At 36.6% G+C, this 24,504-nt stretch overlaps 1 long non-coding RNA gene across 2 annotated transcripts in view; it reads right to left on the minus strand.

Moving 5' to 3' along the window:
• Positions 1 to 11,529, minus strand: part of LOC140524450 (uncharacterized) — a 28,173-nt gene extending 16,644 nt beyond the window's left edge. For both annotated transcript variants that reach the window (XR_011973728.1, XR_011973726.1), the window contains exons 1-2: positions 11,078 to 11,529; positions 7,688 to 7,808 (exon numbers count right to left, since the gene is read on the minus strand). This is a non-coding gene — a long non-coding RNA (uncharacterized lncRNA). The remainder of the gene's footprint in view (positions 1 to 7,687; positions 7,809 to 11,077) is intronic.
• Positions 11,530 to 24,504: the final 12,975 nt, after the last annotated feature.

The following is a 24,504-nucleotide window of genomic DNA, read 5'->3' on the forward strand; positions in this document are numbered from 1 at the left end:
AAGAAAAGCTTGAAGATTAAATAAAGAAAAACTCTGGGAAGATACTTCTTTCAACAGTTCTTTAAGAACTAATGTCAACCAGTTTGCTTCTGGGAGGGCACTATAGAATCAGTTTGTCTCTGATGACAAGATGCCTTAAATCAGTTAGAACAGTATCAGATTTTCACTTCTTACGTCTCTGTTTTTTCCTATGCCCACCACTGTCCCTCACTTAGTGATCCTTTCTTATTATCCCTAATCTTTCTGTAACTTTAAATATCATGCCATCCCTCAGTAACTTGGAAAGAACTAGCCCAGGGTACAACATTGGCTAGTTTATACATAATCTGTAACTTTGGCCACCTTAACCTTTCTTAAGAGGATGTCATTTTCCCTTTTATTAAATAAGGAATTTGGATTTAATCACCTCTGATGTCTCTCACTTCTGTCTCTAAATTCTTTGATTTATGGAGTTGTTCAAGGTGAAATAACAAATCCAGGATAAAAATTCAGGTGCTCTGATTCAAAATTCACCACTCTTGCCACTACAATATAATATCACATAAGACACTAGCAAATACATTAAGATGAATAGTTGAATAAAAGAAGCACTGGATTTCCCATATGATAGCCTGTGATTAAAAGTTGTCCACTGATTCATTAATAATATTAATTCTTTCATTTTAAAAAATAACCTAACTCTTAAAAATTGACATCTTTGGGTTTCATATCACCTGTATTTCCAAATATATTCTTTTTGTCCAGAGAACTATTTTTTTCAACAAAAAATGAAGAGATATATAAGAAAGTAGTTTGCCAAAACTAATCAAAATATCAATCAAATTCAACAGAATATGAAATGTTCCACACTTTGAATTTCCATTCTTCTCAAGAGATTTTAAACTCTCCACAATCAGAAACATCAAACTGAAACTGCTCTTCTCAAAGTTACCTATGATCTTTAATTGACAAATCTAATGAGCTTTTCTCATCTCTCATTCTTCCTAACCCTGATTCATCCTTTGAAATTGTTGTTCACCCTCTTTTCCTACATACTCCCTCTTCTTTAGTGTGTGTGTGCGTGCGTGTGCATGTGTGTGTGTGTGTGCGTGTGTGTGAAAGAGAGAGACAGAGCGGGGAGGAAGAGGGAGAGAGAGAGAGAGAGGAAGCTATCTTGGTTTTTCTTTTACTCATCCAACTCCTCTTCCTCACTCTTTTTTGATGGATCTTAATCAAGGCGACGCTGATTAACTACAGATACCCTCCAAACATCTGCCCTGGATTCTTTTCCCCTCTTATTAGAAGAAAATCCACCAAAGATAAATATAAAGAGAGTGAAAAAATTAATAAGAAATGAAAAACTGCTAAAAACAATGCTAAAGCTTAAAATGCTAAAGCTTAAAATAAATACTAACGTTATCTTGAAGAAGAGAATGATTCTATAACAAACAGGAAAACAGGGTTAGAAAGTCTGGTGGGAAAGTATAAGAAATAACTGAAAGGGGCATGAAATTAGAGCTCTAAAATGGAGAATTGGTAACACAACAAAAGCCATAAAAATCTTACAAAAATGAACAATATAAAAAGGAGAATGAAGGACAATGAACTCAAAAACACAATAAAACAAGAATTATCTAATAAAATAAAAACAGTAGAATTGGAAGGATATATGAAATCTATGTAATTGGAAATAATTATCTTAACAGAGTTGAGAAAACCAATGTAAGAATCCTTGCTTCTCCTTAAAATGATGAAAAAAGTATGAATGTCGTATTTCAGAAATTTATAAATAAAATTGTCCAGAAATATTGGAATCAGAAGTCAACGTACAGTGAAATAAAATCTATAGAGCCTCAACTGAGAGAGAGCACAGTTTTAATTCATTCAGAAATGTTGATACCAAGTTGTAGAGCTTTCAGATCAAAGAGAAAAATTGATGAGTAGTTGGGAAGAAATATCTCACATACAAAGAAACTCCAATCAGATCAGTCAAAGATACTGACCAACAACAAGATGAAAAATGAGTTGCACCTAAGGACAATTTATTCTGTAAAGTTGGGCATAATCATACAAGAAAAATGGATTTTTAAAAAAATATATAATTGATAAGTTATATACTTTCCTCTTGATGACATACAAGTTGAACATAATTTTTGAAATCCAAACAGTGGAAAAAAGAAATTAGCGATCTCACATAAAATAGAAATACTGAAAATCAAAGGAGAAAAAAAAAGAACTGAAGGCAAAAACATATGCTGGAAAAATGGTTATTTTTATTGTTATACAAGAAATGATGAGCTTGATAATTTTAGAAAAAAATCATGGAAATATTTGCACAAAATAGTGAAGAGTGAAGTGAGCAGAACCAAGAGAACATTATATACAATAGCAGTAATATTGTTTTTAATAATGACTGAGAAAATAAGTTGTTTTGCCCATTATAAATACCCAAATTAGCATTAAAGACATATGAAGAAAGATGGTATCTACATCCAGAGAAAGAATTGATAAATAGAAGATGGTATAGAATACTTTTACACACATATGCCTATTTGTTTCTAATAGCATTTATCTCTAGAATGGGGTGGGGGAGGAAAGAAAAAAGAAGGAAAAAAGAAATTTACATAATAATTTTTTGCTGTCTATTGTAAGGAATAGCAAGTTGCACATAGGAGATTTGCAATTTCATACTTGCAAAGTCATCAAAGATGATAAAAAATTTGGAAAACTTTTTGTTATAATGGCCATAGGAAAGACAGAAAATGCTGACACACTTTTGGTAGAGCAATTAATTGATCAAATTATTGTAGTATATAGTTTTGAATTATTTTAGAAAAAAAATAAACTACATAGTTCTGGTTCCCTTTGAAGCACCTAAAACAGTACCTTGAACACAGTACACATTTAACAAATTTTATGGGTGTGTGTATATGTGTGTGTTTGTGTGCATGTTGAATTGAATTGGAACTCATTAGGAAAACACAGAGTAGACATCAAAATCAAAATATCCATGTTATAATGCCAAATACCTCTGGCTCTAGAGTCAGAAAAGCCAGGTTCTACTTCTGTCTCTGGCACTTCATATCTTAAGTGACCTTGGACAAGTCACTTAATCTCCTTTATTTTCAGTTTTGTCACCTATAAAATGGGGCATTTGGACTAGATAGCCACTAAGGTTTCTTCCACCTTGAGGTCTGTGATTCTATGATCCAAGTGGCCTACCACAGAGTTGAAAGTTGCTGGAGCCAAAAGAAAAATCATAAAATGTCATAATGAGATGGTTCTTTCCATAACACCCAATATGATGTCCTCATTTTATAGAAAAGTAAACTGAGGACTAGAAACATTAATTGTCTTACCTAGGGTCAGTGGTAGAGCTGAGAGGTCATTCCCATATCTTGTGCTATTTCCCTTCTTCAGTCGTCCCTCACTCAAAACAAAGTCAAGTGTAAGTCATGTCATCGTTTCTCTGATGGCATGGTCTTCTTTGGAAATGAATGATGAACATACAAAATACTTCCCTTCTACCACACTATGACTGTTCTCATATCATTTGCTGATACTTAACATTGAATGAATGTCAGATTTCAATTCTGCTCCCAGTGAGTGAGAATAAATTAGTTCTGTAATTTAGAGTTGCTTCTCTGTTATCATTCAGAAATATATTAGTTTTATTGTCTCGGCCTATATCTCTAAGGTGTCTGTTTTCAGCAGGTAGTGTGGCATAGTAGACAAAGTCTTTGATGGGAATAAGAAGACCAGAGTTTTAGTCCTAGCTATGTCATTGACTAGGTGTGACATTTTTCTACTCAGGACTTCAGATTTACTCAGTTGAGCAATGAGTGAGTTGGACTCCTTGGTTGTATTGAGTCCTGACTAATGCCTACATTCTATGATACTGATGGAAGCATTAGAATGGATTTGTTGGGAAGCTTAATAGGATTAAAATGCCTGGGGGAAGAAGGAAGGGAAGGATCTTGAGACTCTCTTATTTTCTCTTATAATAGCAAGTAAAATAAGATCTCTTGCAGTTTTTGTTTTAGTATAATCAAGAAGTATAATGCCTCTATTTGAATGTGACTGAGGAGGATCCTTCCCACTCATTGTGGAGCCTGGGAAGATTTTTAAGAAGGCCTATTCTTTTTGTTAATGAGGCAATGGTTCTCAAGGAATGAGATGCCCTCTGGCTCTAAAAAGTGTATAAAAGTGTAATACTCTATAAAAGTGTATATGCCCTCTGAAGTTGAGGTTTTGCTTTGGGGCTTAGTTTTTGTAATAAGGTTTGAGTGACAGATGAAGACTCTGGAAAGTCACTAAGGAGCCCCCCTGCTTTAAAAACCCAGATGCCTTGCTTTCCTCTCTGGTATGGTCAGACAGTTGTACCTGTCTGTTGAATTATGGTCAGGCAGAGGAAGCCAAGAGTATTGATTGCTTTGGGGCTTACTGACTGGAAGTGTTTGGTTGGTCAGATGAGGACTCTGGGAAGCTGTTTTAAGGAGTCCTTCCCCACCCATCCCACTTTCCCCTCTCCCCCAGGTTTTGAGAAACCAGATGTCATGATTCCTTCTCTGGTAATTATGGTCAGATAATTGTCTATTGACTTATGGTCAGGCAGAGGAAGCCATGTCTGCTGACTTTTTCATTTCTCTGTATTTTCTTTGAAGTTCAGGGTACTAACTCCCCTGAACTAGGTGAATGATATATGTGCTTGATTAAAGAACTGATATGAGGTGGGGGCAGAGCCAAGATGGTGGAGTAGAAAGAAACATATACTCCTACTCTTTCCCCACAACCCATAAAAAAGCCTATAAAGAAAGACTCTCAACAAACTCTAGAGCAGCAGAAGCCACAGAAAGGTGGAGTGGAAGAGATTTCTAGGCAGGGTGACCTGGAAGGCCAATAGGAAAGGTCTGTCACACTGAACATGGAGCAGAGCACAGCCTAGCCTTGACTACACTGTGCCAGGACGAGCAGGACCAGAGCAGGCCTTGGGAACAGAATCCCCAGCAGAACTGGAGGTTTGTGGATCCCTCAACCCACAAACACCAGGGGCAGCTTCAAAGGTCAGTGAGAGAGCTTTCTCACTTTGGTAAAAAGGAGCAAGGCCTCCCCTAGCCTCAGTCCTAGATGGTAGCAGCAGCAGCAGGTCACATCTAGGGTGGCAGTGGCCTCAGCAGACAGTGCCCAGCTTCCATTATTGGAGCCTCAGCTTATAGCCCTTTAGGGGATTGAGTAGCTGATCTGAACCTCAGCCCTGAACAGCTGCGCTCCTTCCCCCCACACACCTAAAGCCCCTGGAGGAATTGAGCAGCTGATCTGAATCTCAGTCACAGCCCAGTCAGGAGGTAAATTCCTCTCCCTTGATTGTGCCATCTTGGAAGAACTGAGATTTTACAGGTCCCTAGAGTATACCTTACTCTTGACAAAGGACTCAAAAGTCAAGTAACTGGTTGGGAAAATGCCCAAAAAAGGGAAAAAAAATAAGACTATAGAAGGTTACTTTCTTGGTGAACAAGTATTCTCTCCCATCCTTTCAGATGAAAAAGAACAATATTTACCATCAGGGGAAAATATAAAAGTCAAGGCTTCTGCATCCAAAACCTCCAAAATAAATATGCAATGGTCCCAGGTCATGGCAGAGCTCAAAAAGGATTGTGAAAATCAAGTAAGAGAGGTTGAGGAAAAATTGGGAATAGAAATGAGAGTGATGCAAGAAAATGAATGAAAAAAATGCAATGAGAAGTGAGTCAACAGCTTGCTAAAGGAAATACAAAAAAAAAATGTTGAAGAAAATAACACTTTTAAAAATAGGCTAACTCAATGGCAAAAGAGGTCCAAAGAGGCAATGAGGAGAAGAATGCCTTAAAAAGCAGAATTAGCCAAATGGAAAAAGAAGTTCAAAAGCTCACTGAATAAAATAGTTCTTTAAAAATTAGAATGGAAAAGATGGAAGCTAATGACTTTATGAGAAACCAAGAAATTACAAAACAAAACCAAAAGAATGAAAAATGGAAGATAATGTGAAGTATCTCAATGGAAAAACAACTGACCTGGAAAATTGCTCCAGGAGAGACAATTTCAGAATTAGGGGACTACCTGAAAGTCATGATCAAAAACAGAGCCTAGATATCATCTTTCACGAAATTATCAAGAAAAACTGCCCTTATATTCTAGAACCAGAGGGCAAAATAAATATTGAAAGAACCCACTGATCACCTTCCAAAAGAGATCCAAAATGAGAAACTCCTAGGAATATTGTAGCCAAATTCCAGAGTTCCCAGGTCAAGGAGAAAAATATTACAAGCAGCTAGAAAAAAAATAATTTGAGTATTGTGGAAATATAATCAGGATAAACAAGATCTATCAACTTCTACATTAAGGGATCAAAGAACATGGAATATGATATTCCAAAAGTCAAAGGAATTAGGATTAAAACCAAGAATCACCTACCCAGCAAAACTGAGTATAATACTTCAGGGGAAAAAAATATTCATTCAATGAAATAGAAGACTTTCAAGCATTTTGGATGAAAAGATGAAAGCTGAAAAGAAAATTTTACTTTCAAACACAAGAATCAAGAGAAGCATGAAAAGGTAAACAGGAAAGAGAAATCACAAGGGACTTACAAAAGTTGAATTGTTTACATTCCTACATAGAAAGATAATATTTGTAACTCTTGAAACTTTTCTCAGTATCTGGGTAGCTGGAAGGATTATACACACACACACACACACACACACACACACACACAGAGAGCACAGGGTGAGTTGAATGAGAAGGGATCATATCTAAAAAAATTAAAGAGTGAGAGAGGAATATATTGGGAGGAGAAAAGGAGAAATGTAATGGGGCAAATTATGTCTCATAGAAGAGGCAAGAAAAAACTTTTCTAATGGAGGGAAAAAAGGGGGAGGTGAGAGGGAAAAAAGGAAGCTTACTGTCATCACAGTTGGCTCGAGGAAGAATAACATGCACACTCAGTTTGGTATGAAAATCTATTTTACACTACAGGAAAGTAGGGAAGAAGTGGATAAGCGGGGGGGGGGGGGGGGCGGTGTATAATGGAAGAGAGGCCAAATGGAAGGAGGGAGCAATTAGAAGTAAACACTCTTGAGGAGGGACAAGGTCAAAAGAGAGAATAGAAGAAATGGGGAGCAGGATAAGATGGAAGGAAATATAGTTAGTCTTACACAACATGACTATTATGGAAGTCACTTGCAAAACTGCACATATATAACCTATATTGAATTGCTTGCCTTCTCAGTGGGGATGGGTGGGGAGGGAGGAAGGAAGAGAAGTTGTAACTCAAAGTTTTAGGAACAAATGTTGAGAATTGTTTTTACATACAACTGGGAAATAAGAAATACAGTAATGGGATATAGAAATTTATCTTGCCCTTCAGGACAAGAGAGAAGATGGGAGTAAGGGAAGGGAGGGGTGTTAGAAGGGAGGGCACATTGGTGGAAGGGGCAATCAGAATGCACAGCATTTTGGGGGGTGAGGGGAGAGATGGGAAGAAAATTTGGAACTCAAAATTTTATGAAAATGAATGTTAAAAACTTAAAATAAATAAATAAATTAAAAGAAAAGAATTGATACATGTGCTTGATTAAAGTGATTGTTAACCCCTCAAAAGTCACATTTCCTTTATGAATTCAGATCTAAGAACCTGTGATAGAAGGCTCCCTGTGTATGTTGGGGTACTTACCAATATATCTCTGAAAGGAGGGAAGTAAAAAAGAGCTGGGGTCCCACTGCCACAAAGCCTCCATGCTTCTCCCTCCATGTATAGCAATTTCCCATCCATGACTGGTTAACATTCCCTGTGGCTGTTAACGCAAAGTACAAACATGTCAATACTAAATTATTTATCAGTAATAAATAGGTGTGGAAAGAGTTTAGAGAGAAAGGATAAAACAAAAGTAACTTAGGAAATTGAAGGTCACAATAGGAGAGAAAATAATGAAACAACATCTGCCTAAAATAAGTTAATGTCTTCTGCTCTGGTTGAACTATACCCCAGGGTAAAACAAAAAACAAACAAACTAAAAAAACCCTCAAATGCAACAGGAAAGCACAATGAAGAGAATGCTATATTTGGAGTAAGAGGACCTGGTTTTGAACCTGAGCCCTTCCACTTAATCTGTGGGTTTTAAGGCAGATTACTTCCCTTCTTAGGTCCACAGTTCTCCTCTTCTATAAGATGAGGGGGTTGGAGTAGAGGTCTCTACAATCACCTCTAGTTTTGATCCTATGGGGACAAGAGAGAATATTTGACTTACCCAAGGTCACACAGTTAGTTAAGGGCAAAGGAGAGACCAGAACTCAAAGCTCCTGATTCCTAGGTCAGTGTTCTTTCTACCTCAGAATTCTGCCTTTTCACATTTGGTAAGATATTGAAATTCAAATGAGAATCTGAATTAATTGCTAGTACATCCTAATTGGTTCAATAAGTTCAAAAAGAGTGAACTAAAACTTAGATGGGATATTCTGATCCTAAAATTCATAAATTGTAGCAGGTTTGTAGACACAGTGATGCCTTAATTGTATAAATAATAGCATCTCCTAGTTGTCAAAATTATTTGCATTAATGCTCACTTTGGACAATGCAATAAAGCATCTATCTAAGCACATTGTGTCTTGCCTGTGATTAATGGTTTGATTAAGCTTTGTCTGTCTCCCTTTAACATGATTAAGAAGAATAGGTTATTAGATAAAGATACAGAACAAAGACAAATGCCTCTCCAGCAGAAAGCTCAAGTCCCTGTTGAAATGGATATGCTGAAGGAGCAGCCACAACAAGCTAAAGAATAAGTCGTACATTTTTTTATGGAAAAGATTCGACATTGAATTCTTCATGGTCTTCAGTGCCAACACTGGGGTCAGGTTATGGACTTGACATTGAGATCTCAGAGTTTTCTAACAGTATTTGCAATAATAACAATTTAAATGTTTGTTAATACCGCTAAACTTTTCCTGAGGACTAAGGGTTTCCAATTAGGATAGTGCTTTCTCTCCTCATCAGGGAAAGACCAAATCAGCTCATAAAGGTGAGGGGAGACTAACAGTTTGGGGGGATGGGTAGAATATGGATCAGAAAAAGATGCATGGAGTAGGTGTTAGCAAGAAATTCTAAGAGCCAGAGGCAAAGCAGGAGTGCATTTCAGGAATGGTGGAGACACAGAGGCAAGAGATAGAATGTCTACTTGAAGGAGATTCATATCCAGAGAACTTGGTTTCAAATGTTAGCTGGGTCACTTACAATCTATGACTTAAATTCTCTGAAGTTCAGTTGCTCCATCAGTAAAATGAGGTGACCTCAGAGGTCCTTTTTAACTCTATTTCTATGGTTATAAGCCATCAAGGTCTCTTCCAACTCAGTTTCTTTGATTTCGAGACAGCTTCCTTTGTATGGATATTTCAGGACTCTCTTCTGGCACTGGGGACCAGTATCACTCAAGAAAGCCTACACTGCTATAGCACTCTGAATCAGGAGTATCACTAGATAGAAAGCCTAAGCTGGATTCTCTGCTTTGTAATTATTCCTGTGAATATTTCCATTCCAAGGTGGAACGAAACCTTAACCTTGACTATCCAACTTGCTCCTGCCCTATCATTAAATCATAGGCTTTTAGGGCTGAGAGATCATTTTGTCCAAACCTCAAATTTTATAAATGAGGGAACTGAGGACCAGAGAGGGAAAATAATTTGCCCACAGTCACATAACCAGTTAGTGACAGAGGCAGAACTAGGACCTGGAACTCCTGATTCTTAGCTTTGTTTTCTGTCTACTGCACCACACTGCCTTTTTATATTTATTGGACTTTGAAATTAAAATGTGAATCCTCACCGACCCTGTGAAAGCCAAATCTCCTGAAGAAAAATATTATCATTTCAATGGAAGAATAAATGGTGTGGGTCTGTTATATTTTTGGATTGTATTTATACCTGGATTTAACCTCTTCATCTGAGTAGGTCAGGTACTTAACCTTTTGGTGCACAAAGCAACTTTCTGAGCCATAGCATTCAACTGCATTGGTGGACAGAGTTTCCACATGGTGAAGTTTCTTCTACAGAACAACAATACCATCAAAAAATGAAGATAGCACAGCAACTCGAAAATCTTCTGTGTTAACTAGTGAAGTTCATGGAACTTAGCCCATTACAGACAGAAAGGTCCTTAGTTCTGCCTAATTCACCTTCATCATTTTATAAAAAAGGAAATCAAGAGATGAGAAATGAATTTGAACAATGTCAAGGGAGAAAGAAAGAGAGAGAGAGATAGAAACAGATACAGAGACAGATGGAGAGAAGGAGAGCGAGGAAAAGAAGGAGAGGGAGGTGACAGAAAGATCTACATCTCTCTACTTCCATCTCTCTCTGTCTTTATCTCTCTGTGTCTCTCTCTAGCTATCTCGACAGCTGAGCATGGAAGTTCAGTTGAAGTCTTGTCTTTATGCACTAAATAAAATACTCCATTCTAGCAGTCCCCCTGCAATCTTACACCAGAGTAGAGAGATATGGTAACAGACTTTGGAGAAGATGAAGGGACTTCAGAGATCATCTTGTCCAAACTACTTATTTTACAGATGATGAAACTGAGTCTCAGAAAGTTTAAGTGACTTGCCTAAGGTCACAAAGATAGTGTCAGACACTTTAGTGAATTTTGTGTTTGCAGTTACATTTCTGGCATTTTCCCCTACTGGCCCTGTGTTTCAATGCCATAGGGAACTCCCAGGTCTTCTACATTCTGAAACCAGTTCTCTATTCGTCATACTACTGCCTCTCATCATCAATAATAGCACCTTAAAAGTAATAAATTCAAACTGAACAAGCATGGGTTCATTGTCTTGTTGCTTTTGTTAAAAATTCCCTGAAATGAAAATTGAAGATTATTTTATAATTGATATTTGAGGATCTTGTCTGCCATAAGTCAAGAGTGCCAGAATTGGAAGGTATTGAAAACAGGATACTATTTGTTGCAGCAGAATAGTGATGTGGTCAAGTGGAAAGAGTAGTGGAGTTGTTACTAAGTCTTGAACTTAAATTCCACCTTAATATTTGTTAGCTATATAACCATGGATAAATGATTGATTACCTTAGTTTCCTCATTTTTTAAGATGGGCTGGTAGTATCAAACTTACAGCTCACAGATGTTGTCTGGCATCTTCAGTGTATGACATGTAAGACCTTCCCTCATCCCCTCAGTTAGTGCACTGTTTCTCCTGAAATTATTTGGTGCTGGACCTGGAGCGAGGAAGACATATTCAAAGCCTACCTCAGTCATTTTTTAGCTGACCCTGGGTAAAGCTTCAGTTTCCTCATCTGTAAAATGGAGGTAGTAATAAGATGCAGCATAGCGGAGTGGATAGAGCACTGGATTTAGATCCAGGAAGACTCATGTTCAAGCTCTAACACATCCTGGCTGTGCGATCCCGGACAAGTTATTTAGCTTTCCAGCACTGTAGGAAACTCTCAGATGCTAAACTGCAGAGAAAGTGCCAAAATGCATTGGTAGAGGGACTTTTCTCCTCCATGAGTTCCCTATATCAATTAAATCATAGGTCTAGTCACTAATCCTACCACGTCTCACCTCACAGGGTTGTTGTGAAGATCAAATGAGATATGTACAATACTTTACATCACTTAACATTTCCTAAATATTAGTTATTATCTAGATACATGCTACATCTCCCCAGAAGAATGAAAACACTTTGGAACGCTTTCATTTTTATCTATTTGAACTCATCATCCAACCAGCATTATAACTTGTACATAGTAGGCACATCAAAAATGTGTGTTTAATAAAATCAAGCATGCAGGTCTGAACCACTGTTGTGAATTTGTGGTTGTACTCTCCAACTCTCTCTCTCTCTCTCGCTCTCTCTGTCTCTGTCTCTCTTTTTCTCTCTCTCTTTCTCTTTTCCTCTTATATAAACACACAGGATTATAATCAATCACAGTCAACTATTATTTCTTAAGTACCTGCTATATTGTTGAGCATCTCTATGCACTGTTCTAAACACTGAAGATACATAGAAAGCCATCTTTGCTCTTAAGGACCTTAAAGTGTAATGGAGGAGACAATAATGGAGAATGATATGAGGAAAAAAACTACTTACAAACAAGATATAGACAGAATAAATTGGAGAAAATCAACAAAGGAAGGCAGTAGTCTTAAAGGAGATCTAGAAAAACTTCTTGCAGAAGTTGGGACTTTAGTGGAGACTTGAAGGAGGCCAAGGAATTCAGGAGGCAGAGATAAGGAGAGAGACAGACAGAGAGAGAGGGAAACAGAGAGACAGAGAGACATGGGGAATATTCAGTGAAAATGCCCAGGCAGAAGATGGGGCATCTTTTTAAAAAAAACAATAGGGAGCCAATGTCAGTGGATTGCCTAATAGGGGTGGAGGTAGGGATAAGATATGTTAAACAAGAAAAATGAAAAGGCTGGAAGGGGCCAGTTTTCATGAGGGATTTAGAAGATAATGGATTTTATATTTATCATGTAGGCAGTAGGATCTACTATGATTATATAGATAAATGAATTAATATTTGACTTATATATTTAGATATATGTATATACACATATAGACATATTGTTTTGCATCTTACAATCTTCACCTTTGCAGCCTTCATGTTTTAAATGTATATAGGTGATTTCACATGCCATGCATAAATTGGTACATAGAATTGTAGAGTGTTAGAAGTGAAAGCAACCTTAAGATCATTTTAAGTTCAAATCCCTACCCAGTGTAGGAAATCCCCTATACAACCAGATTACAGCTGCTTGTGCATTTAGGATGGATCAGGAGCTCCCTACCTCATCAGGAAGCCCATGCCAATGGCAGATCATTCTAATTTTCAGGAAGTTTTTCCTAGCATTGAGCCTGTTCCTGTCTTTCTGCAGCTTCTACCTGTGGGTCTTTGTTCAAGCAAGTCCAAACCTTTCTTTGTTCTGCACCTCAGATATTTGGAGAGAATAACCATGTCTCCTGAGTCAAACATATCCAGTTCTTTTATTTGATCCCATATAACACAGTAGGATGTTTCTCAATGCCTCTTCTTCCCGGTTTCCCAAAAACAGTCCTTAGTCTTGTTCATTTAAAGTGAATTCATGGAGTTTCAAGGAAACTGAGTAATGGGATGAGAGGAGGACCGAATAGTACGGTTCTGACAGGTCCCTACCAAAACCCAAAGGGGTTCCTCTACTTTTTATAATTTAGTTTTTTTAATTTTATTTTTAATTTATGGAATAAAAAAAGCATTTTCATACCATAGTACAATAAAAAAGATGATTGTACATGAAACTGTCATCTACTATGCACAATTTGCTATTCCTTTTAAATATACAACAAAATGATCTTGTAAGCATGAAATAATGGAGTGAAATGAGCAAAACCATGAGAACATTGTATGTAGTAACAGCAAGATTGTTTTAAGAATATGACATATTATTACATATGGCATATATGTGAATGTTTCATTTCCTCTTCAGTCTTTCCTGGCTCAGATTCCAGTTGTGTTACTCCTTGTGTGATCTTGGTCAAACATCTGGGTCCCATTAAGATCTACTCTAACATGAAAGCAGTCCTTTCCAAATGAACAGAAAGTTCAAGTAGCAACAAAGGGAGGGAATGAGATGAATATGGGACATGTGGAGATGCAAAAGATAAGCTCTAGTTTCAGCTGTTATGCAAGGGTCAGAAAACCTTATTTGGAATCAGAGGACCTTGATACTAATGCTGACTCTGACATTTTGTACCTGGGATTTTGGGGGCAAGCCCTATCTGTTCTAGTGCTTAGTTTTATTGTCTCTGAATCAAGAAAATTGGGTCAGATGCTTTCTCCTGTCCCTTACCCGTCTAAATTCTATGCTCCTGAGACACCATTGTTCATATATGCTGAGAGGAAAGAATTGCTCGAGGTTTGAGTTTTAAAAAATACACAAGAAACAATGGTTTCTAGGAAGCAATCTCTCTCCTCTTTATCCTTCATTAACTTTTATTTGGGAGCATCCCTGGACACATCTGCCTCACTTATTCATGTTATTCTTCACCTAGACCTGAGGCCCCAGATATCTCACATGTACATGCTATGAGATATGTGAGGCTATAACAGTTCTGCTAGAACCCTTTCCTAACCCCATTTTCACTTTTTTTCCTGTGCTGCACAATTAACACTTTCTAATATAATATTCTATCTGTGAAATGTCTGAACCATGCACTTTATTCAACTTTGTTTCATGGTCCAATTATTTCATGTGACTAAGTTGTCTTATCTAAAGGGGCTCTAATCTTGTTATAGTTTCCTATGTTTCTCTAGCTGGGTCTGGAGAAGGTTTGTAATAAATATTCAAAGATTTATTATTGCTTATTGTAACATTTTGCCCCATCTTCTTCTCAAACACTTACCTTTTCCATATGTTTAATTGCTACTATTGTGTTGCTGAACCCAGAAAATGATGACAATTATAAAAGTTCACATGTATATGATGTTTTGTGATTATAACAAAATGTGAAATTTCACATGTGAATTATATGTGCTTTCATGTGAATTATCCTATTTGAGTCTCACAAGGACACTATAATATAGATGAGGCAGGTATTATTATTCCCATTTTATATATAAAGGAAATGAGATTTACAGAGATTTCGAGAGATTGTTAGCTCTTTGAGGACAGAGATTGGTTTTATCTTTATGTCTCTAATGCTAAACATAAAGTTTTATGTAAAATTGTTGTTTAGTCATTTTTAAGTCATGTCTAACTCTTTGTGACCCCATTTGGGGTTTTCTTGGCAAAGATACAGATGTGATTTGTTATTTCCTTCATCAGATCATTTTTACATAAGAAGAAACTGATGCAAACAGGTTCAAGTGATTTTCTCAGGTCACACAGCTGGTAAACGTCTGAAGCCAAATTTGAATTCAGAAAGAAGAGTCTCCAGGCTCTGCGCTCTATGCACTGTGCCACCCAGTTGCCCTCTCATGTACAATACCTACTTAATAAAATTTTATTAAATTGAATTAAATTGAATGACTTGGTCAAGTTCACCTTAGTGGTAAATATGACGCCAGCCTTCTAACCAAGTTTTTCAATTCTTAGGCTGGGTTCCAAGGCACTTTGCATTATATGATTTAATTTTGGGTCTATTATAGAGGGGAAGCAGGCATTCTTGTTCAGGTACAGGTTAGACTAGATGACCTGTACTAATGGTTCCTTCTAACTCTTAAAATTCTGTCAAGGCATGCATTCATAAATAAGAGAACATATGGGCCAAGGTGGTGGCATAGAAGCAGGGAGCTCTGAAAGGTCTCCTGGCATATCCCTCAAAACACCTGTAAAAAATTATTCTAAGCAAATTCTAGAGCAACAGAAGCCAAAAAGTGACAAACTGAAGCAAATTTCCAGCCCAAGAAAGTCTGGAAGGTCAACAAGAAGGATTTATTGTACCAGGCTGGGAAAAGAGTGCAGTTTGGGCCATATTGATGAAGACTGAGCAGAACTTAGGAGACTGAATCACTGGCAGCTGCTGTGAATTCCAGACTTCTCAACACACAAATGTTAAAGACAGCTTCAAAGGCAAATAGGAAGGGTCTCTCACCTGACTGAAAGGGAAGCTTGGTCCAGCCCCAGCCCCAACCCCAGCGTAGCTGCAGCCACTGCTGAAGCAAAGGCTGCTTCTGGAGCCCTTCACTTGACAAAGCTCAAAATTCAAGTAATTGGCTGGGGAAAATGAGCAAACATGGGGAAAAGAAAGAGACAATAGAGTGTTATTTTCTCAGCAAAAAGTATTTTCTTATGTCATTGGTGACAAGGAAGATCAAAACATATAGCCAGAAGGAGACAACAAAGCCAAAGCTCCTGTATTCAAAGCCTCTAAGAAAAATATGAGTTGGTCTCAGGTCATGGAAGAGCTCAAAAAGGATTTTGAAAATCAGGTAAGAGAAGTAGAAGAAAGATTGGGAAGAGAAATGAGACTGATGCAAGAATATCATGAAAAATGAGTCAACAACTTGATAAAGGAAACCCCCAAAATGCTGAAGAAAATAACAACTTTAAAATTAGACTAACTCAAATGACAAAAGAGGTCCCAAAAGCCAACAAGAAGAAGAATGCCTTAAAAAGCAGAACGGGTCAAAAGCAAAAAGAGGTCCAAAAGCTCACTGAAGAAAATAATTCTTTCAAAATTAGAATAGAGCAAATGGATACTAATGACTTGATGAGAAATAAAGAAATTATAAAACAAAATCAAAAGAATGAAAAAATAGAAGACAATATGAAGCATCTCATTGGAAAAACAACTGACCTCGAAAATGGATTCAGAAGCGATAATTTAAAAATTATTGGACTGCCTGAAAGCCATGGTCAAAAAAGAACCTAGACATCATCTTTCAAGATATTATCAAGGAAAACTTCCCTGATATTCTAGAACCAGAGGGTAAAATAGAAAAGGAAAACATCTACCAATCATCTCCTGAAAGAGGTGATTCCATTTTTTCAAATGGAAAACTCCTAAGAATATTTTGTAGACAAATTCCAGAGTTCCCAAGTCAAGGAGAAGATATTACAAGCAGCCAGAAAGCAATAATTCAACTATTGTGGAAACAAAATCAAGATAACACAAAACTTAACAGTTTCTACCCTATGGAGTCAGAGAGCTTGAAATGATATTCCAGATGTCAAAAAAGATAGGATTAAAATCAAGAATCACCTACACAACAAAACTGAGTATAATACTTCAGGGGGAAAAAATAGAACTTCAATGAAACAGAAGACTCACAAGCATTCTTGCTGAAAAGAACAAAGTTGAATAGAAAATTTGACTTTCAAATACAGGAATCAAGAGAAGCATGAAAAGGTAAACATGAAAGAGAAACCATAAGGGATTTATTATATTTGAACTGCTTACATTCCTACGTGAAAAGAAGACATTTGTAACTCATGAGACCTTTCTCAGTATTAGGGTAGCTGGAGGGAATATGTGTACATTTGTACATACATACACACACATATACACACATATATATATTTATATATATATTTACACATACACATATATATGTGCATATAGATATATACATAGATATATAGATACATAGATACACAAATAGATAGATAGATAGATAGATAGATAGATAGATAGATAGATAGATAGATAGATAGATAGATAGATAGATGATAGATAGACAGAGGGGGAAAAGAGCAGGTGAGAGAAAGAGCACACATGAGTTGAATATGAAAGGATGATATCTAAAATATAAAATTAAGGGTTGAGAGGAATGTACTAGGAGAAAGAAAAGGGAGAAATAGAATGTAGCAAATCATCTCATATAAAAGAGGCAAGAAAAACCTTTTATAATGGAGGGGAAGAAGGGGAAGGTGATAGAGAATAAATAACTGTTCCTTTCATTGGATTTGGTTTCAGAAGGGAACAACACACACATGCAATTGGGTAGGGCAGTTTTTCTTACCCAACATGAAAGCAGGGGAAAGGAATAAGAGAGCGGGGATAACAGAAGGGATGGCAGATTGGGGGAAGGGGTAATCAAAAGCAAACACTTTTGCAGAGGGACAGATCAAAGGAGAGAATTGAATAAATGGATGGTGGAACAGGATAGAGGGAAATATAGTTAGTCTTTCAAGACATGACTATTATGGAAGTGTTTTTCATGACTACACATACATAACCTTTACTGAATTGCTTGCCTTCTCAATAAGGGTGGGTGGGGAGGGGGTAAGGGAGAGAATGTGGAAGTCAAAGATTTAAAAATTACACTAGGAAATAAGATATATAAGCAATGGATATAGAAACCTATCATACCCTACAGGAAAATAGAAGGGAAGGGGTTGGGGAGTGATAGAATGGAGGAGAAATTTGAAGAAAAGACAATCAGAATATACACTGTCCTGGAGTAGGGGTAGGGTGGAGATGGGGAGTAAATTTGAAATCAAAATTTTGTGGAAGTGAATGCTGAAAGGTGAAAATAAATTTATATGGAAAAAAAGAGAAAAAAATGTTCCTCTTGCAAGGAGCCATTGGTGGTATCCTGTAGTTGTAAGGGTGCCCTGTACTGAGTTGTGCTTGCCAGAATCCTATTTCCTATCCAGATTCTGGGAGAATTTTCTTTTTTGGGGAGACAATCTAGTGGAAAGAGTAGCAGATTTGGTGCCAGAGGGACCGTAAAACTTTCTAGGTACTTATCTGTTATTTATCATTTCTGCGATATTGGGCAAGTCAGAAATTCTCTGGGATTTGGTTTCCTCTTCAGTGAAATAGGAAACTTGGCCTTCACAAACAGTGATGGTAGAAGAGATAATAGAGTATAAAACCTGCAGTTCAGAAGATCTGAGTTCAAATCTCTCAATACTTAACTGACTGTGTAGTCATGGGCCAGTGATTTAATCTCTCTGAGCATCAGCATTCTTATTGGTAAAATGGCAATAATAATACCTGTAGTCTTACTGCATTGTTGCAAGGTTCAAATGAGATGATTGGAAAGTGCTTTGTAAACCTTAAAGAGGTTCAGTTAATATCAGTTATTATTATTATGATTTAATAACACAGCTAAGTAAATGAAGAGATGCTTAAAACTGAATGAAGTATGTTAAAATCTATAAAATCTATTAATGTAAATTTTATGTCAGAAATATTAAATATATACTTTTATGAAATAGATTTCAGAACAAAGTATTTAAGCAAGAGGGAAGCATTTTATCTTGCAAATATATTGCAGGAATAAATATGAAGTGGATTACCCAAAAAAAAAAAAAAAACCAATAAGAGCATATATGGAGAAGGGGATCCAGGATGCCAAAAGTGAGACTTACAAATACACCAAATGAGGAATAGTTCAAAGTATTGGTGACTAACCAAGAGAAGAGAAAATTCTCTTAGGACATGATCACTCCCTTCACATGGCTAAAGTTCTATCCCATGAAAACTCATATCCTCATGGATTTAAAAATGAAAGCAGGCTTTAGAGGCTACCTCATCCAACCCACTAATCTTACAATGAAACTGAGGCTCAGAGATGCTTAGTGCTTTACCCAAGGTCACACAGTTATTAAATGGCACAAAGCCAGAATTCACACCTATTCTGATGCCAAATTCAGTACATTGCAGCATCCAGTGCAAACTTTACGTGTATGGCTTCAGAGGACAGAGCTAGTAACAAGCTTTAGGGAAAGAGATTTAGGCTCAATATAAGGAAGAACTTTCTACAAGTTGAAGCTGGATGGAATGGAATGGGCTCTTCTGGGAGATAGTGACTACTGTCATCACTGAAGATGCTTCAGTAGAAGTTAGATAATCCTCTGACAGAAATGCTAGAGATCAATGTATCAAATAGAGAAGAGGACTTGACTATTGAAGCCCCTTCCAACTCCAAGAGTCCTAGAATTTATCACTAGTCCAACTTAAAAGAAAAACTACCTTTTATCAGTTGCATTGTAAATGAAATAAAAGTCAAAAACATATTTGTAACATATTTTCTGATTAATTTTTCCTATTTGTCTGTACAGAGAACTGAAGTAAGGAAACTATTCATCATAGATCCTTTAAATGGGATTAGATATATTTTTAAATAACCTTCGCATATTCATTACTTGCCTGATGTGTGGTCTTCTGAAACAACATAGCAGGCTTTTTTTTCTTTCTGTTTCAATATCTGCAGTTGATGGATTCACTTTTCTGTAGAAAGACACTTTCTGGAAGCTAAAGACATTAATTTATGCAGGTAGTCATCATCTCAGAGGGGTCTATTCAAATCACAAAGTTCTCAGGATTTTCAATAAGTTGTGATGGATCGCTGCCTGAATTTGTAACTATGGAGCTCAGAGGGTCTTTCATTCAAAGCAGTTCAATATGTTGCTGGTGCAAAAGCACTTTTCTCTATGCCAGAAGTCTATGGCTTACCCTATAGGAGTCCAAACAGCTGGCAAAAAGAGGCAAAGTCAATTAATCAACCAATTATTTGCACCTGCAAATACTAATGGTTCGATTGATTTCTTTTGCCATCAAATTGATAGGTTCTTTGGGCATTGTATAAATGTAATCAAAGAATAAGATGCAGAGTTGTGCCTCACAACCAATGCATTTCTGAAAGGTAGTGAGCAATTTAATTTTTGAGTTCTGTTTTAAAGATCCTAGGGAAAAACACTTTTCAGAAGAAGAACGGTAGAGTCAGACCAACTATATTCAAGTATCTACTCTCCCTTTGCTTCCTGGATCATATCCAATTGTCCTGATGAATATCTGGCCAGCAGACCCAGATGGCTCTGGAGGAGAAAGTGAGGCTGGTGACATTGCACAGTCTCCCTTACTTAAATCAAAGTCAATTGCAAGTCATGTCATCATTTCCCTGATGCCATGGTCCTCTTCAAAAACAAAAGGACAAACACAAGGCTTATTTACTAGTTGTATGTCCTTCAATAAGTAACTTTATCTCTATGAATCAAAACAACTCAGTTCAACATTTATGAAGCACTAACTATACTGAAGATATAGTGGTTGGAGCTGAAATCTCAGTTACTTTTTCTCTAAAATAGGCATAATCATTCATATACAATCTACCTCATAGAACTATTGTGAGAAAAGTATCTTGTAACATATAAAGCACTATATGTCAGCTACTCTCACATGAGCATGGTTAGAGTGACAAATTATATATCTTTTGTCCAAAGACTCATCATATTAAGTTAGGAGAAGCCCATCACTAGGTAGGTTATGTAGTGATGGTTTTTTTAGTGACTCTATCTATTGAAGACCATCTTCTAATTTGCTGAGAAATTGAAATCTGAAAAGATGAAAGTGACTAAACTGATATAATCAAAGATATGGGTATTTTAAAAATATGATAATGATAACAATAATGATGGTGATAAAAAGAAATTAAGACCTACCCAATATCAGTCTTAATATCCCTTTCATAAGGGTAAAGTTGATGATAACAGATTAATAAAATATCTTAACAAACACCTGTACAACATTAAAGAAACCCAGCAATCATCATCCTAAGACAACTATAGGAAGATCAACACTTTGTACCAAAAAGGAGGAAGATTTTGAAAGATATTCTTAATACCTGCAATTAAAAGCTGAAAAGCCTACAGAAATACTTTTGTATATGTCACTTCACAACAGCAATAAAGACTGATGACACTATATGTCTTTGTATTTGTCAAACAATTAAAAGTAGTTTACCTCAAGGTAAAACCTGTAAACTTACTAAGATCCAAGAATGTATTCAAAAGACTTCCATGGGTAACTTTTGCATGAACTCAGTATATAATATATTGACAAAGATGTATCTAAAAATAGCTGAATCATATGGCCTGTTATGCTAAGAGATAGCATTAACCATTCTTTTTCCTAAGAAACCATATCTCCATAGCTCACAGAACCCTTAGAAAAATGCATTTCTGAGTTCCTAAGCAACCGTCTTCTAGATCGAAAATTTACTCTTCATTCAGTTCATCTCTGTTTCTAGAGCCTTACATTAAAATCCCTTTTCCCTGGCCACTGGCCTGAAAAAAAGTTTTCTCAGGGCTCATGAAATAATTTCATCCATTATACCTCTATCCAGACCTATACTATTAATACTATTAGGGTCAAGGGGAAGTGCACTCTGACATTTCAACCTTTGCTCCTGAAGCATCTTTTCTCTTACCACATCAATGCTGCCTAGATGCATCCATGGGAGGGTAAAAGCCCAAAGTACTTCCTGCAGCTTCCTTCCCCCTTCTCAGCGACTTTACTTTATGTGTTAAGGGAGTTTAAGAAGGAAAAGAATTTTGCATTTATTACTGTATATGGATAGATTGTGACTTATGTCAATGGAGGGAGTACCCACAGTGATGAAATTTGAAATTCACACAAGCATTAGTTTCCTTGTGTAGGCAGTGTTAGGATTGGCCACACTTTCCTTTCCACGGTGCTATGAAAAATATCCCTATCTCAGGAATAGGTCACATTTTGCAAAATCTATTTCGAAAGTATTATTTCATGTGGGTTTCATGAACTCACAAATGAGCAAAGATTTTTAGGTTCTGACTGGCAAGAATAAAGAATTTTCTTATCACCCTAATCTCAAAGTAAGCATAAGGACCAATCAAATGAAAATCTCCTACTTGGGTGGTACTTTTATCTCAGAGAGGGGAGGAATAAAATAGAAGAAAACTTTAAGCTTCTTCAGAAATGACTTCCTCCTATTCACTTTGCAGGTAAAAGTGGCTTTGCTTTCTGTGACTCTGAGATTATCTCGTAGTACTTGAATGGAAGTAATTTATGCTCTCTCCTCCTCCACCTGTTGGGTTTCAGCCTCAAGGGTTCCTTCTAACCACATCTGGGCCTTTAAAGGAAACATCAGTATAGCTAAAGTCCTTCAAGAAGCAATGATGACAGAAAGAGACATATTTTTCCATGCCTCTGTCATCTGGGAGGAATAAAAGAAAAACATTCTTAGTTAATAAAATACAAATGCCATGTACATGCAGAGGCTCTCAGGGGAATTGGAAAACCAGTCTTGACTCTTGTCCCTGTCCAGTTACATGTGAGAAGTCAACAAAATGATGTATATTCATGCCAGGCACATAATCACAATGATAAATAATACATTTCCCCATCTTCCCTCCAACTTTTTCAAGGCCTTTAGAAAATTTTGGACTTACTAGATATTCATTGCCTCTAAGCCAAAGTGTCCAATAAGAATGATCTTCTCCAATATCTCATGCCCAAACACAAACTGAACCTGGCAGATATTTTGCCTCTTGTGTAACTTGGATCTTGAATTCACTTACAGTAATACTATATCCTTCTGGGACCAGTACGAGCTCCAGCTAACAAAGCAAGCTCTCATAAAAATGATCTACATTTGAGTTAATTGATTTATGTACAATATTGATTGAACTTTCCCAATGTGGATGGATGTGGGAAGAGCTCAGTGCTCTGTACAGGGTAAGTGTTCAATAAATATTTATTGTATGCTGAATTGAAGCCAAGGAAACGAGAGGAATCAGTATTTAGTTTATATGCGGAAATAATGGCAGAAAGGCCTAAAGTGTGTAACTCAACATACAACCTGTGATTTCCATTTAGTTGAAACCAGACAGACAGAGAGAGAGAGAGAGAGAGAGAGAGAGATATCAAACAAAGCTTTGTCATTCTAATGCTGGCTCCACTGTCTATAATCTGAGAGACTTTGGGCAAGTCACTTTATCTCTCCAGATCTCAGCTCCCTCTTTTGTAAAATTAGGGAGTCAGATGAAATGATCTGTAGGACCCTTTTCAAAACCACAGATCACAAAACAATAAATTATTTGGATTAATTTGAAACAATTGTCTGAGAAGATGGGGGGAACTATTAAACTGACTGGTCACCTCCATAAGATGAGCAGATCTAGGAAACCTAAGAATTTTAAAGCACCTTTCTTAAGTTCTCTAAATCTATAGCACCACAAAGAGACTCCAACAAATAGCTGTGTGAAAGATACACAGAATAGTTAGACGTGGCCACTGTGCTTGAGGAGTTCAAGACAATCAGACAAAATCAGGGAAGAACTGACTTCATAACCTTTCATTGATATTTAATTAAATGCGCAACCTTGGGTGAGTCACTTGACCTTGATGAGCCTCCATTTCCTTATCTATAAAATGGAAATAATATATGTAATACCTACCTCACCAGGATGTTATGATGGCCAAATAAGATAACATATATAAAGGTTATAGGAGATATGAGGGAGAATAAAGGAAGATGAGGCAGCTTAGAGCTAGATTGTTTAGGGCCTTGAATTCTAGACCCTATCTTGAAAGCATAATGAAAGGGATAGTGATAATATTCTTAAATGAAAAAAATGAAAGTAGTATTTCAGGAAGACTAATCTGATAGTAATGTGCAGAATGGATTAGAAGAGGAAGACACTTTGGATATGAAGATCAATTAGGAGATAGTTGTGCCAGTCTAGGAATAAGGTAACAAGGAATTGAATTCAGATGATGACAGTGCCAACAGAGATGACAGTTGAATCCTTGAATTAATTATTTAGGAACCCTAATCTGAATTTTTTAAAAATAGCATATAATATATAGTGCAACCTATTACTGGGTTTCATAATATCTACTTATTAATGTCATTGTCTATATTAACATATTCAAAAACTTATTAAGCATCTCTATGTTAAGTGCCAGGGGAAATATAATAATTAGATAACATCATTGCTTTCATAGAGCTTATCATGTACTAGGGAGATAATTATATATCTATATAAATAACTACATATCTCTAATTTAAGATTTAGTGTAGGTAGTGGAAATTAGGTTATAATATATTGCTGGGTAAGTAGAAGAGAGGTCACCAGTCTTTTCAGGCTTTTTAAAGTAACCCAGGCCTTGTGACTTGCCTGAGTGGTACATCCAACTCCTTTTCCATTTGAGGAAGTGGAGCTCTAAGAATATTTGTCCCAGTCAGGAAGTATGATGGGTATCAAGAACTAAAGTGTTCTCTAAAACTCTAAATCAGATG

Source organism: Notamacropus eugenii, chromosome 1 (assembly GCF_028372415.1).
Source record: "Notamacropus eugenii isolate mMacEug1 chromosome 1, mMacEug1.pri_v2, whole genome shotgun sequence".
Classification (NCBI taxonomy): Eukaryota; Metazoa; Chordata; class Mammalia; order Diprotodontia; family Macropodidae; genus Notamacropus; species Notamacropus eugenii.